The following is a 16,483-nucleotide window of genomic DNA, read 5'->3' on the forward strand; positions in this document are numbered from 1 at the left end:
GCTTTAAATGTATGCTTTAAGGGCGTGGGGGTGTACATCAAAGTACAAATTATTTTATTTGCTATTTATTATTATTTTACTTTGAGGTGGAAATGGGCTTACAGACCAATCACCTAAATATATATAACAAAATAATAATAATAATAAAAATAGAGAGAGGGAACCATTTCTCTAAATAGTGTGAGTGTGGTGTGAGCATCTCACTCTTAAAGGCATAGTTCACCCAAAAACTAAAATTATGTCATTAATAACTCACCCTTATGTCGTTCCAAACCAGTAAGACCTCCATTTATCTTCGGAACACAGTTTAAGATATTTTAGATTTAGTCCGAGAGCTCTCAGTCCCTCCATTGAAGCTGTGTGTACGGTATACTGTCCATGTCCAGAAAGGTAAGAAAAACATCATCAAAGTAGTCCATGTGATATCAGAGGGTCGGTTAGAATGTTTTGAAGCATCAAAAATACATTTTGGTCCAAAAATAGCAAAAACGATGACTTTATTCAGCATTGTCTTCTCTTCCGTGTCTGTTGTGAGCGCGTTCACTGCAGTTTAGTGATATCCGGTTCGCGAACGAATCATTCGATTTAACCAGCTCTTCTTGAACCAGTTCACCGAATCGAACTAAATCGTTTGAAATGGTTCGTGTCTCCAATAAGCATTAATCCACAAATGACTTAATCAGTGTCCTGTTTGAGTACATGAATTACTCCGAGATATTGTTTTGTTTGAACTCAGAGGGGAGTGTCAGCCACATTAAAAAAGTTAACATCTTAAGTCATTTGTGGATTAATGCGTATTGGAGACGCGAACCGTTTAAAACGATTCAGTTCAGTACATCGAGTGATTCGTTCATGAACCAGATATCACAAACTGCTTTGTTTTGAACTCTCTCTCACAACAGACATGGAAGAGAAGACAATGATGAATAAATTAGTAGTTTCTGTTATTTTTTGACCAAAATGTATTTTCGATGCTTCAAAAAATTCTAATGGGAATGGGAGATGACACTCTGGTTGGTTTATTGAACGTTACGCCCATTACTTTTTAAGAGAATAGGGACAACCCATTCTAAATATGTGCCCCAGCGCACAAACCCTTTTTCCATTGTTTAAATAGCAAAAGTGGATTTGGACACAAACTGACTGCTTTACACTTTGCGTTTAGATCGTTAAAATAAGGCCCTTCATCTTTCTCTGATTCATTCTCATAAATGTTCCCACACATGAGCTCTTTGTAATTATGGTTTACAAAGAGCTCATCTTTTTGATGTTGCTCTCCAGGGACTCAAGTCATTTGCCATCTGTGGGACCTTAATCACGCAGAGACCCTTCTATCATCTCATCCTTTGGGGAATTGAAAAAAAAAAAAAAAAGTATTGTTTTGCAGTGTGCAATATTCTGCTGCGTATCGCCATCATCTCAAACCAAAGTAGCTTCAAAACCTGTGTCAGGATAATAATCGCACATCTCAGGCCATTTTAAAAGGCTTTTTATAGAATAAAGTATTCAAATCCTAACCTTTACCATTCTAAAGTAATCTGCAAAGCTGTTTTCAAATCCCCTTTCAGCATTATAATCTGTTTCATATAGAAGCAAGCATGTTTTTCTCAAAATATATGAAGACAGTCATTAATGTTGCCCAAAATGGGGTCAAGATGATTTAAAGACACTGCCTAGAGAGCGAGAGAGTCTCCTGCAGTGGAAAACCGTGACCTGTTAGAAAGAGTAATGGAAAGACACTTCCTCATAGATGGCTCCCAATTCCTTTAAATCATCGCTCTTGTTCAAAGGAAAAGTTCACCAAAAATGCTAAAATGTCCTCAGCCCGAAGCCTTTGAAAATGTAGATGAGTTTGTTTCTTACAGACATGCAGATTTTGGTTTCACAAGATGGATGGATTGGAATAATCTGGTTTTCTTGTGATGTTTTTAACAGCTGTTTGGACTCTCATTCTGACGGCACCCATTCGATGCAAAGGAACCATTGGTGAGCAAGTGATGTAATGCTACATTTCTCCAAATCTGATGAAGAAACAACCTCTACTCCGTGACATGAGGGGGAGGAAGTTGTCAGCAAATTCTCAATTTTTGATGAACTACCCCTTTAAAAATCATCAGCAGCAGCAGGAGGAGGAGGAGGAGGAGGAGGGGGAGGAGGAGAAGGAGGAGGAGGAGGAGGAGTGATGGTGACTCACATCACCAGATGCATCTCTGCATGCTAGAGAGACAATACAAGTCTGCTAATGTTCAGAATGGAACTCTAAAGCCTAGTATGCTTAGTATGCAAAACTATATGCAATAACAACTAATTTATATTGCAATGCAATTCAACTTTTACACAAGAATGGAACAGTATGATATTCTTACCGCTGACATGCAGTATGTGTTACAGTTTTATATTAGCATGTGTTTGGGGAAAATATGTAAATATACTCATATGCATGCAAACACTCATTGTTTTGAGCATTTAATAGCATTTTAAAACTGGATATCATATTAAAAGTAGTACTTTTATATTTGATGTGAAACTTGAGCTTAAGCCAGGTAAGAAAACATGGTCATAAGCAGCTTTATGTTGTTGGTGATGATAAAACAGCTAATTTACATAATGTTGCTATTGGGCAGAAACCTTGTATGTCCAAAACCACTTTCATGAAATGTAAAACAAAGATATGCTCAGAGACTTGCATGTGCCATTATAACATTAACATTTTATGAAAATCATGCTCAAGCTCCCATATAAGATAAAAGTTTTTTTACCGTTGAATGACGGAGGTTTATGTTTTGTCCATCATTTAAATGGATGCATCTGAGGCGATGTGCATTGCATTACATTTTCAGCAACTTACAGGTTATGAAGTTTTTTTGTTGTCGAATACATTTGGCCAAAATCTCAAGGTATAAAAGAGGAAGCGCTATGCACTGGATGTATAAAAAAGTATATGAGCTACATCTAACGGCAAAATCTTTTGAATGCTGGTTAAATATTTGTAAAACCCACAAAAAGTCAGAACGATGACTAGCATTGCTATAATAATAATTATAATGGAATATAATAGAAAGCTCTGATCATTTTCCACTGCACACCCAACAACCATCACAAAACAGCATCTCTTCAGAGCTCGTTCTCCTCTTTCACAGCCTCTGAATGAGGCTATAGATTGGTGCTGGATGTGTCTGAGAGCTCAAGGGTGATCATTAAACCAAAGCAAACGCGCTGCACTTCGGTCTAGAGCTGTCTGGAGTGTGAATGTGGAAGGATATTGACCGACTGCAGCATCAGTCTCAGTTGTCTGCAGCAGATGTTGCTCCGCTGAAGGAGCTGCTGTAAGCTGAAAACAGCAGGATCGTTTCAGTAAAGATAAGAAAAAAATAATTCGCAACCTAATGTAACATGATGCATTTCTGAATGCAACCGGATATTCAACAAGAAAAAAAAAAAAAAAAAGTACGTCAGGGCTTTAATCCATAACATATCTACCTTTTTCTTCAGTGCGGAAGTAAGTCTATGGGAGAGACTTCCGGTTCATTAGCCGCTATAGGTAAATAATGAGGAGAATGACAGTTACTTAATGGTAAAATGTTTGCACTTCAAACCAGTGTGTTCACAATTAAGATTATACATCAAAATAACATAAGACACACGACTTTTAATATCAGGCAGAAAAACTAACTGTTTTGTTCAGCTAAAAATAGCTGGAAGCAGTGGATGCAGATGAGATCAGAAGTCAGACCCATTGAATTTACAAATATACCGTTTTTATGACAAGAGTAAGGTGGATAGGACTGTGCAAAAACTCTAGAGGTTGAAATATAAAAAAACAACAATGATGATTGAACAATGCTGTTATAGCATTTATTAATCTTAGTTAATATTGTTTGTAGTTATATATATAAAGTTAATTTTTTATGAACAAACACAAATGAAAAATAGTATAATATGTATACAATGTATTTTATTATAATATTATTAGTATAAACTCATAGAATTTATATAATTATAATATGCAGACCTATATTTATAAATTAATTATGCTGTAAAAAAGTATGTTCCTTGTTAGATCATGAAACCTAATGCATTAGTTATTTAGTTTTAATATGGCCATTTACTTTCAAATCAATAATTTCTTTTTTAAAATTCTAATTAGAATTTTATATTTAAAAAAATATGCAGTTGTAATTCTTTATTTGACCATTAACTGAAAAATAAATATAAAAAACAAGCCGTACATTTATTAACCTTACTAAATATCAGTTTATAGATATACCCAATTCATTTGAATGTTAAATTAAAATTCGTCAAATTCATTTAGCTGTTCATTTTTAGTTCCCAGTATCTAAAGCATTAATTCATGTTAATATTCAAATAATTTAAAATATTTATTAAAATCAAAACTTAAAATGACAATTCAAACATTATTTTTTTGAATTAAATTGAATATATTTACATTTTCTATTTAAACTATTTTATATATATATATATATATATATATATATATATATATATATATATATATATATATATATATTGTTTAATTAAGATCTGAAAATGTAATAATTTCATAGTTTAAATAATAAAAAATTAAAAAACATTCTAAATGCAATATTTTTCTTTTTGTTGTTGTTGGGTTTACAATACTGAATACGTCCTGTTTGTTCAAAGCACTGATTTTATGTTTTGTTCAGTTGAGCAGTAAGGGTGGTTTGTGGTATGCATGTACTCACGATAACGTCAGCATCTCCAGGGTTGGATTGGTTCATGTTCAGGGCATTATGACCCATTTTGGTTCAGTGGAATTCTGAGACTCAAATGGCCCTTCCCAAGAGAGCCCAGGTGCAGATGAGAGCATGCTCCACAAACACGGATCATCACAGGGGACCGCTGACCCTCGGGGCCCTTCATGGTTAATGCCACACGTGTGAAATCAGTCATTCTGAAAACTCAACACAAATGGAAAACAACAGATTGTCTATTAATCAGAGCATTCCTGCAGAAAAGAAACAACACAGGGTATTTTCTTGTCGTCTGTTGTTCATGATTGTATTCATTATGAGATTCATTTAATTTCATTACATTTTTATTTCAGTTTTAACTTATTTGAAATGGAACATTCAAGTTTTGGTTAACTATAATACGTAATTATTGATCAATCATTTCAGAAACGTTTACATCATTTCCATTTTCCACACATAGAAGAGCCTTTTTTCATTCTTTCTTTTTTTTTTTTTTTGCACCAGTACAGCAGAGAAAAATACATCCCATGGGCAAAAAACATCTAAAACTAGTATAAAATCTATAATTCAGTGACAAAAGGGAGCTGCTATGGACTTGTGAGTGGTTTATTTATGGTTTATCAGGGTCTTCAAATACATTATTAAGCATATCAAGCTCACTTCAAAGGCTTCAGGTAAATGTTGGAACTCCTTACGCGTTTAGTGTAAGCCTCGACAGCCTAAAACCACCATATATTATAAAAAGTACTAAAGAGTCTTCTTCTCATTGTCAAACATGAAACAGCCCACATGTATGAATCCTAGTGGAGACGAGCTTTGATCATAAACTCAAGAGTGGAGGCCAATCGATTTTTTTACATTCAAATACTTGCTCATTTTTGCATTATGGTCCATCAAATCCTGTAGCTCCAAAAGCTAGTGAGCTGCATATACAGCCCATTTTCCAAGGCAGCTTTCTTCATAGGCAAAAACACAAACTTCGCTCCTCAAGTGATGTGCAAGAGAGACTTGATGCAGCTTGATTCTGAGTTTTGCGTAGCACATATATTCACAAATGTTAATTTTTTACTTATATTAAACTGTTTTATCTGCTCTTTTCAGCATTAAGTTCAATCTAATTTATTTAGATAGTGCCTTTCCCGATACACATGGTTTCTGGTTTGAGGGTGTGTGTATACTGTATACACTCTAAAAAATGCTTTACATTTTGTGATGATAAACACTCACACAGCTGAGATGAATGAAATGAAAAGAAATGAGTGTACTTGTAATAGAGAATCTCTTAAAATGTGAAGCCTCAAACTAACCACACAACACAGAACAGAAATAATGAGAAAATAATCTCATTAATTAATGAGAATAAACTATTTTTATTCATCGTTTTTGGTATTGAATAACATATGTTTATAATGAACAATTATCTCAGATTGTCTGCAGTCCAAACTTTTCTGCAGCTATCAGAGTTAAAATTCACGTTGTGCGACCTAAATACAAGGGCTCTCAAAAGGCAGCATATTGTTCCTGCCTAATGTTTGGAACTACCTTAAAATGCTGTCTAGGCTGCTGGAAGAGAGCTTGAAAGTTGATGTCCAATTTGCAATGTTCAGTGGGTTTGAACCTGTCCAAACGAAGGCCTCCAGTCTCCCATTGCTCATCCTGACACAACAAAAACAGCTCCACTGCACAAACTGGCAGATGTTGTTTTGTAAAGAAAAAGGCATGGGTTTCCCGAAATCCAGTGTTGTTTTACCCATCATGCTGAGCATGCATCTCTCTCTTTCTATTTGTGTGTGTATGTTCAGATGGACAGATAAACTCTTCCTCCCACATTCACTCCTACTGATATTCATTAGCGTTTCACCTCATGACTCCTGCTGCTGAACGCTTGAGGCCATGGATGATAATCTGAGTGTATTGATTTCCTCAACTATAAAGATAGAAAATGCAGATTCGATCGATCTTCACATGGGCTGGTACCAATCCATCTTTAACCTGAAATTAATATTTATAAATTGGGTTTTTGAATGGTGCTTTGTGTGCTGTTTTGCACAGCAAACATGCTTCAATTTTCAGGTCATACCACAAATGTTGTTTTTGTGTCATTGTGCTGCTTAAAATTTTTTTGCTCTACATGCAGATCACTGGCTGACTGAAACTGGTTCTTCTCATTAATTAAGTTCAACATTCAGGCATCAGAAAGCTCTGAACATCATCCAAATGAACAGGCATTGTTTTCAGAGGTTTCTTGACAAATGATCCAGTAACATACTGTAAATAGTATCAAATGTTCTCTAGTCTTGAGTAATGTTCTAAAAAAACGGTAGCATATAAACATTATTTATAAATCGTTCATGCAACATACTTGATTTTGTACCTGGTTATTAGGTTGCATCACAGCGTTTTGCTTTCATGCCACGCAAGTCTCATTTTCTCCCAATGGTTTGAGGGTTTGTCACATGGCTTTCAGAAAACTCTCGGCGTTACTTCATGTTGGCTTTTCTCAGAAGTGATGTCCTTCTAGCCACTTCCCAAAAGGAGAATATGTAAAGACACTCTTAATGTCTGGACAGTTTCAGACATTTCAGCCTCTTACACATCCAATCTGTTTTGAAGAGTATAAGTCATTTTTGCTTCTGCAAGCAAAAATAAATAAATAAATAAATAAATGAAAAAAAAAGACAATGAAGAATATGTCAGTTTTTACATTAGACAACTTGATGCACCTTGGAATCTTTTCTAATCTTTCTATAACCTTATTTCAAAGGTTATGTCCATTCATCATCATGATAGTGTAACAGGTACAGAAAGTGTTTTGTTAAAACATATGTATTGATTGTTATAATTCTCACAAAATTGTTTTTCACATGAACCTGATATGATTGCCTAAGTGTGTTGAGTACGCTTCCCCTTTATTGCGGTGATGTCATCATGAGCCTACATAATTTCCTGTTATATCCCCTCCTCTTCCTCTTGGCATTGTAATTGCATGGAAGAGGTGGGTTATTTTTTGCTCCTGCTAATCCTTATTAATCTTTATTTTAATTGTTTCTTTTATTTCTATATCTTCCTTGCAAATTGTGTATCATTTTATTTTACTTACCTGTGTGGTTATTTTTGTCATTTTGCCCAGTTTAAGTTATATTTGTGTCTTTGGCCTAATGTGGAGATGAAAAGCACATGGTAATTAAATCTACGTCACATTTGTTTTATAGAGCAAGATAAGGGTGATTGTACTCAGAGGCTGTTTTTATTTTGTTTTACATCAGGTATGTTTTCTCTGTATTCTCGTTCCTCTTGGCATTGTAATTGCATGGAAGAGAGCAAGATAAGGGTGATTGTACTCAGAGGCTGTTTTTATTTTGTTTTACATCAGATCTCAGAGTAAAACCCAGCGAAACCGCCGCCTGTTGTCCCGTGTCTGCTTTCACAACGCAGAGAAAAGTGATTTTAAAACTGGTGTCGTGAGCCACCGGTTACAATAGCAGGACTGATCTGCAGTTTTAAACCCAAAAACTGCAGATCACAAGCTATGACTCACAAGCTTGTGACATCGACTTTACACAAGCTGTACACAAGCTGTGACATCGACTTTAATAAAACTTTATTGACCAAAATTTTATTTAATTTTTCATAACAAATTTGTTATGCACGAACAAAACGAAACGAACTTGCACAACACTGTTACTCCCCCTAGAAAAACAAACTGCATTCACTGTTCCCTTAACGCTGGGTCCTTTGGGAAGTTGAACAAGATTATCTTCCCTCACAAGCAAAAACACACTTTGTTGGTGATATTATTGATTTTGTGGTCTAAAAACAAAATGACAAATCCTTCTTGAGCAAGTGCTGTGCAGCACTTCCAGCAACTTCCATGAAGCCAAGTTCACACTATCGGAATTGAAGCCTGATTTGCAAGTCAACGAGCTCGCCGACTGGTCGGGCTGTGAGCGGGGGGAAATCAACCGGTGGTCAGTGCTCGGCAATCTTTATATGTGATCTACTCAACGAATCGCTGACACCTCACTGATACTAAACAAATACCTAGAATGTTATCTGGACCTGTTGTCCAACTCGACATCACATGGAGTCAGGTGTCGTGACGAGATACAGCCAATGTTATAGCAAAGGCATGAGCTGAAGTCAGTGGAAGAAAAACAGCAGCTGCAGCACTAATTTCTTCACAATGTCTATTTTCAAATAAACAACTCGTGTTTTCGTGTCTTTTTCGTTCAACTTCTTGTGTGTTTTTCGTGAGAAAACATAGTTTGTGGACGGTGGAGTCTTCAGAGAGAATTGCCCATACAAGGAATTCCACCTTTTATGATGTCATATTTGGCCATGGCCAAAAAAAAAAAAAAAAACTTATACGAACCCTGAAGGAGTATATTTGTCACATAAACTCTCCATCATACGTCCAACTAGTTTTTAAAAACCTTGGCCATGTTTAGCATGAAAATCCAACTCTTTAACAGTGTGAATAAGTCAGAATGCATGAAATTAAACCTCCCCTTTTAGATATTTAAAAGACACCCCAACAAACCTCAATTTCAATTTTCAAAATGTCATAACTGCACCTTTCCCATGCCACACCCACAATTCAACAACGGATCAGCAAGCCATGCATAGAATTAAGTCCCATCCTAGAATTGTTCTTATTAGATAATTGGTTGCACATTTTGCAATATGGCAGAAATAATTTGTCACTACGGGAAGTCGTGGCCTAATGGTTAGAGCGTTGGACTCCCAGTCGAAGGGTTGTGAGTTCTAGTCTCGGACCGGACGGAATTGTGGGTGGGGGTAGTGCATGAACAGCTCTCTCCACCTTCAATACCACGACTTAGGTGCCCTTGAGCAAGGCATCGAACTGCTCCCTGGGCGCTGCAGCATAAATGGCTGCCCACTGCTGTGTGTGTGTGTGTGTGTGGGATGGGTTAAATGCAGAGCACAAATTCTGAGTATGGGTCACCATACTTGGCTGAATATCACTTACACTTACTTTTGTTTCATTGAGGTTTGCTGCCACTTTACAAGAACGCTTGAACAGTTTTATATAGAATTAAAAAAACAAATTTTAATGTTATAGAGTTACAACTGTTGGGAGAAATCCAATTAGCAATGCTTTAATTTACCACATTAATTGTGCAGTTCAGCAGAATAAGAAATGTTTGTCTTTCAGTAACTCCAGTACTTTCAATTCAATGCTTTTCCGCAGCTCATTACATCTACATTTATATAGGCTCTACGCACTCGAAGCACTTTACATTGTGAGGGGGATCTCCTCATCCACCACCAGCGTGGAGCATCCTCCTGGATGATGCAACGGCAGCCATAGTGAGCCAGAACGCCCACCACACACCAGCTTACTGGTGGAGAAGAGACAGAATGATGAAGCAAATCATTATATGGGGATGATTAGGAGGCCATGATGATCAGGCAATGGGCAAATTTGGCCAGGATGCCGAGATCACACCTCTACTATTTTGGGATTTTTAATGACCACAAAGAGTGAGGACCTCGGTTTAATGTCTCTTTCGAACGATGGGGCTTTTTGACAGCATAGTGTCCCCATCACTATACACTGGGGCGCCAGGACCCACACAGACCACAGGGTGAGGACCCCCTGCTGGCCTCACTTACACCTCTTCCAGCAGCAATCTAGTTTTCTCAGGAGGTCTCCTATCCAGGTACGGACCAGGCTCAGCCCTACATAGCTTCAGTGGGAAACCAGATGAGAGCTGCAGAGTGGTAGCTCACCCTTTGGGTAAAACAAATTCACATTTTGAAACATACTAGTGAAAACATCAGAGTACTCTGGGTCTGTCACAGAGGTCAAAGTGTTCAGGGCTGAAGTGACCAGTGTTTCCAGCTGAGTGTGAACAAGTGCAGTTGCATTCTTCATCTAAATGCTTGACGTCAAATGAACATGTAAATAACAATATATAACATAATATTTCATTGTGTGCAAGCATGGATATATTTACAACCACAAGTCTTTAAACCGTTCACAACTATGTAAAATGCTCTAGCGCCACCTGCAGGTTTTTGTTTTGCTCATGCTTAAACTCCAAATTAATCTAAAACTGACAGTGGGTTTTCTGCTTAAATTGCAGACAAAAACACTCTGAAGATGATCATTCATATGAGCACAAACCGAAGCCCATACACCACTGCAGTAATTAATTTGTAATGGCTGCTGGTCTTTGTAACCGTGTTCACTTCACCTCACAGAAGATCTATTGTGTTGAGACACGTGGCCTGGAGAAGGATTCAGTTAAATCAGAGTCGGTGGACCGTCCTCATTATGACAGCAGATTGAGGGGGTGGATGTTTTACAGTTTGTGCCTTTATGTTTGCATGTGAACATGGCATTTAAGACATATGTACTATTTGGGTATTTCTGGCTTGTTTTGTCTGTTGAGTCAGTCAACACAAAGACAAGCATTGATGAGATCATTTACAACACATGGCTGGGCTAAATCAGAATCAGTAAAAAAATCAAGGGCTTCTTCGTTTCAGAGAAGAGACTGAGACAGTGTTGGTAAAGTAAGAGCTCCAGCAGCAGCAGGAAACCCAATGAAATATTTGCATGTTCAAAACCTTGCAGTGCAGTGCTGCAGACATCATGAAAACTATTTAACAAGAAAGATCATTACTAACCATCTAAAGATACCCATATTGCTGTGTATGAGCGAAAACGTGTTAGGAAGAGAGAGAGAGAGATGCAAACTCCACAGCTAATTTCCATATATTTACATAAAAACACATATACACACACACACAGCCAATTGTAATCTTGTTACACCCTCATAGGGTGCTCTGCAAAAATAAACAAATAAATAATAAAAATAAAAACATTAAAACGGACATTGTGCATAATCTATAATATAATATAATATAATATAATATAATATAATATAATATAATATAATGCATTATGTATTTTATATATTTATATTCACAGTTATTCTATAGCCTAGTGTAATATAATATAATATAATTTAATGTAATATAATAAAACGATATAATGTAAATATAATTTTTTCAATTTTTATTTTTGTTTAGAGTTAATCCCCATAACGGTCAAGGAGAGATTTTTAAAATCAGTTTAATTAAACATGTATTTTAAATTTAATTAAAAATTTATATTTTTCATTCTAAAGAAAAAATGAATTCTGAAGTAGGCGGAGTTTATCCTTCCGTAATGTTCATAAGCTTTCTAGAACTGGCCTGTCCCTTTAAAAGAGGGCTGTACATGACCTGGACGTGTTGCGGGATTGGTCACCTGGAGAACTGCGACCATTGGGAGGCATTTTTCGGCTAATCATTATTTCGTATGAAAGTTGGTTCTGTTAGGGGGCGCTTTATGGCACAGAAAGCGAAATCCCCCACTCAGCCGAATTCAAAATCCCATGTATTGTCCAATGGCGCCCAGAAGGTACAGTATCACTTTATTCCAGCTATTGTCTTAATTTAAATTACTATCTAGTCGTGATAAACACATACATACTGTATGATCACGGTTAGATCCATTTTCGATCCAGCGCTGAGAAAAGTAACATGTACCAAGTGACACGTTGCCATCGAACGATAAACTCCGCCTACTTAAGAATTCATTTTTTTTTTTTTAGAATGTCCTTTCTACGCGTTAATTCGGTTTGTGTGTTCTTGACACGCCTCCAGACGTCATTTTACTGACCCATGTGGCGAAGCCCGAGTTCAGTTTAGTGTAGGACAAGATATACCTTCATTCTACAAAATAAATCAACATCATGGTCAACTGGCGGGTAAGACGCATGAAACATTACGATATATTTGAAAATTATAGCGTCAGTGTTTCTAGTTGATAGTATCTCTTTAGTGATACAGTCACTACTACATTAATACTATGTTTTGGGGCTTTCACTATGGCAATACCATGATACTACAATGGTATTATACTCTGGAGTCCCAATACATACACACCTATATTAAGAAGCCTGTGTGTGTGTGTGTTATATATGTATGCATGTAATTACACACTTAAACAAACATATGATGGACCACTTACAAGAGTACCATGGTAGCTCTATGATCCATGCCTAAAAACATGTTGTCACAGTAGATATTCAAAAACCTGATATTGTTAAAAAATATATTTGTAAACATATTTATATTACATTATAAAAAAAACATATTTGTTAAAAACCGAAGTATTCTGTGGCGGCCAATGAATAAGCCTGCAGTGATTGTGTGTGTGTGTGTGTGTGTGTTTGTGAGCAGCTGCTCCTGTCATAAATCCAGAATCTGGGCTGGATGTGGGGGGAGGAAGGTCTTGCACGCCAGTCCCGTCTGTGAAGGGACAGTAATTCTTTCTATAGGCATGTACAAATTATTGCATTACTGTGCCTTACAAACATCTACCACGGTTTTCATATTTGGTTCCTTTTATGCAGAACCTTGAAATTTTAAAGAAAATAATCATCTTTGTGTTGCCCAAAATTATATGGCTGATTTTCTGAATATGATCTGGTCAAACAACTCAAATATTTAAAGTTTGTCTAAATAATTAAATTCTAATTAACCAAATGTTAATAAAGAGCTGAGTTGATCACATATAGTCCTATGTTACACAGTACATGCAAAATCCATTGATACTCACTGATTGTTGTGCAGCTGTTCATTTTCCTCCACTGAATGATGTCACTTCCTGCAGGGTGAAGTTAAGGAGGGGGTTTGATATTTCTAGTTTGGAGAAAGTTACCAAATAATCACCAGGTGGTCATGTTAAGCAAAAACAACGAACTATATCAAAAAAAAAAAAAAAGTGCAGTACTGAAATCATTTTTAATTCAGTTCTACATAGATATGAAATGGTATGAACATTTCATATCATCATTACAGTTTCCAAAATTATCCCAGTTATCAGCATTATCATGGTATTGTTAAAATGTGCTGGAAATGTTCAAAAAGTACTTGTACACACTGAAATCATTTCAGCAAATTTTATGTCGAAAACAAACAAAAAAGAAATAATATGACCAGGACTATATGTACGTGTTTGATGTTTGCATAAACATCAAAATAATATTATTAAAAATGATCGGTCGGGTGACTTACAATATCACATGTTAGCTGCTAACATACACTACGTTCAAATAACATTTTATTGAATTATAAACCTCACATTCCATTCTTTATATCATTTTTAAGAAAAGGGTGAATCAAAATGATAAATTATAGGCATTTTATTTGCTCCATAAACATTTCTTCATAGGTTACCTTATTATCAAAAGTTTTTAGAATGTACATTAGCTTGTTTCCATCCACCGGTTAAGGATTACAACTCAAATTTGGTCATATTTTCACCCTGTTCTGAACAGAGAAGGCAGTCAGACTGAATGAAAATGTAAATCCACTGACAGCAGCTCAGCTGAAATAGAGTGGTTTCCCAGTAACCTTTGGAAACAGAGCAATGCTGTGTTTATAATAAAGCCCCTTTAAGTCTTTGTCTCATAAACATAACTTTATTAGGCATAAGACAGTGGGAAGATGAAAAGCAAATGCCTTGGAAACTTTCCTGAAGACAGTCGGTTCTCCCTTACGCATTCATAGAATAATAACTTTGCTTAATGCTCAGCAGAATTCACCACAAGTATTTATTTTTATTTTTTCAAATCACGATAATCGAATGCGGGTTTAATAATAATTGAAATATCATACAGTAATCCCAACGACATTTTCAGTATCCGGTATCACGGTCATCAAACCAGGGTTATTTTAGTATTGTTTATATACTGTTATAGTATTTATTCATTATTTGTTATTTTAATTTTAGTAATTTTAAGTGCTTTTTGTAATTCTAATTAGATTTTTTTTTTATCATTAGCTACTAATTTTTCAGTATTCGTTTTTAGCAATTCTACTTTTCATTTAGGTTTCAGTTTTTTTGTCTCTTATTTATTCGTTTAAATTTACACAACTTGTTTTTTATACTTTTACTTTTAGTTAATAATACAGCACCAAACAGAGAAATAAAACCACGTAACTTCTCAAGATCTTTGGGATTTGCATATTCAGTTATAATCGTACTGATGCGTATGTTAAATTCTAAGGGGTTACTTGTTATTCTTATTGTCATACTCTTTGGTGCTCAGGCTCTGGATAACGTGCCGGTGCTGCTGTACATCCTGGCACTGAAGACGCTTGTGTTGTGTTTGGCGTTTGCCGGAGTGAAAATCTATCAGAGTAAGAAAGCAGAAGCAGCTCTGAAACAGCAGATGGAGATGAAGAGGAAGCTCGCACAGCAAACGCAGGAGCTCATTGATAACAAGAAGGACGAGTGACATGTGGGAAAGCAGGTGAATACATGAGTGATCGACACATGAAGAAGAGCAGAGGAAATGGCAGTAAATGTTTACTGGTGTGTTTGTTTTGCAGGAGTGCTCTCAGCATGATTCAGCTGTTGAACCGTATACCTCTCTGTCTGCTGTCTAACTCAACAACAACGGCTTCTCAAGTCTCGTTTTTTATACCGTTTTTTATTTATTATCTCTGATGTTTGTAAATAATAATAATAAAAAAAAGATTTTATAACAGTGTCCATCCTTGCTGTTTGTTCATAAATCAAATCGTTCAGGTTTATAGTGTAATAAACTAAACGGTGTATAATAAACTGGGTTAAAAAAAAAAAAAACACAGACAAAAAAGACTTCATGATATTTTTCTGTGTGTACTTGCATACTGTCGCTGTTAAGATCCTCTTGTTAAATGAATTGATTGTGCGCTGCATAACTGAAATACGAGCAGGACAAGGTTACAGAGACCTGTTAACCAACACCTCATTGCTTTCTAGAGCGCCTTAATATAGATAAAACTGTGTTAGACATGCTTGAGGTCTGAAACTGTATATGATGGAATGGAATGTACATTAATGGAATATATCTGTATATTCAAAACATAGCAGCGATGTTGTACAAAACTGGAAAAGTGAAGAGCCTATATTACACACAAACACAGCATAATGCACTTCATAAATGAGTACACCCCTCTGAATAAATATATGTGTTTAATATATGTAAAATAAGTAAATTAGCTAATTTTGTTTAAATGAAGGATTGCAGTCAGATATGAGTTCTGTTATGACCCCGTCTAGGGTGAGGCCGCAACATAAACTGGAATTGGCAATCAAAGATCCTTTATGCATTCATTTAATAAAAATCACAAGTGAAAGCACAAATTCAGGGGTGAGCAGAGGCCAAAACAACAAATAAACTCCTAACACGAAAAACGAAATTCCCTAAAAAAAGAAAGGAAAAAAAATCAAGAGAAAACTATATTTACACTGCACTCACTCCCTACAGCTTCCAAGTGTGGAACATGTATTTACAACACTTGACAAAAAAAGAAATGAGACTGACAACAACTAGTCAACTGAAAAGCAAACTTCACGTTGCACACAACAGGCAGATCAGCACATGTGCAACAGAACAACAGGAAACCACAGGTCGAGCAGAGCTCCCTGCAGATTCTTTTATTACTGCTCTACGTCCCATCAGCACCAGTCAGATCTGGAGATCACTTCAGTACTGGGATCAAATCCTGTGAAAGAAACAGTGACAAAAGAGACCGAGCAAGAAAAGACCAGCAAAGCAAGACATATACACAATACATCTCAAAACATAACACCCTAGATTCAATTCAATAAATGTATAATATTCTAGTACTTAGTATATGTCCTCCATAATCTTCAATATGCTCTGACACTTCTTGGC

Source organism: Carassius gibelio, chromosome A1 (genome assembly GCF_023724105.1).
Source record: "Carassius gibelio isolate Cgi1373 ecotype wild population from Czech Republic chromosome A1, carGib1.2-hapl.c, whole genome shotgun sequence".
NCBI lineage: Eukaryota > Metazoa > Chordata > Actinopteri > Cypriniformes > Cyprinidae > Carassius > Carassius gibelio.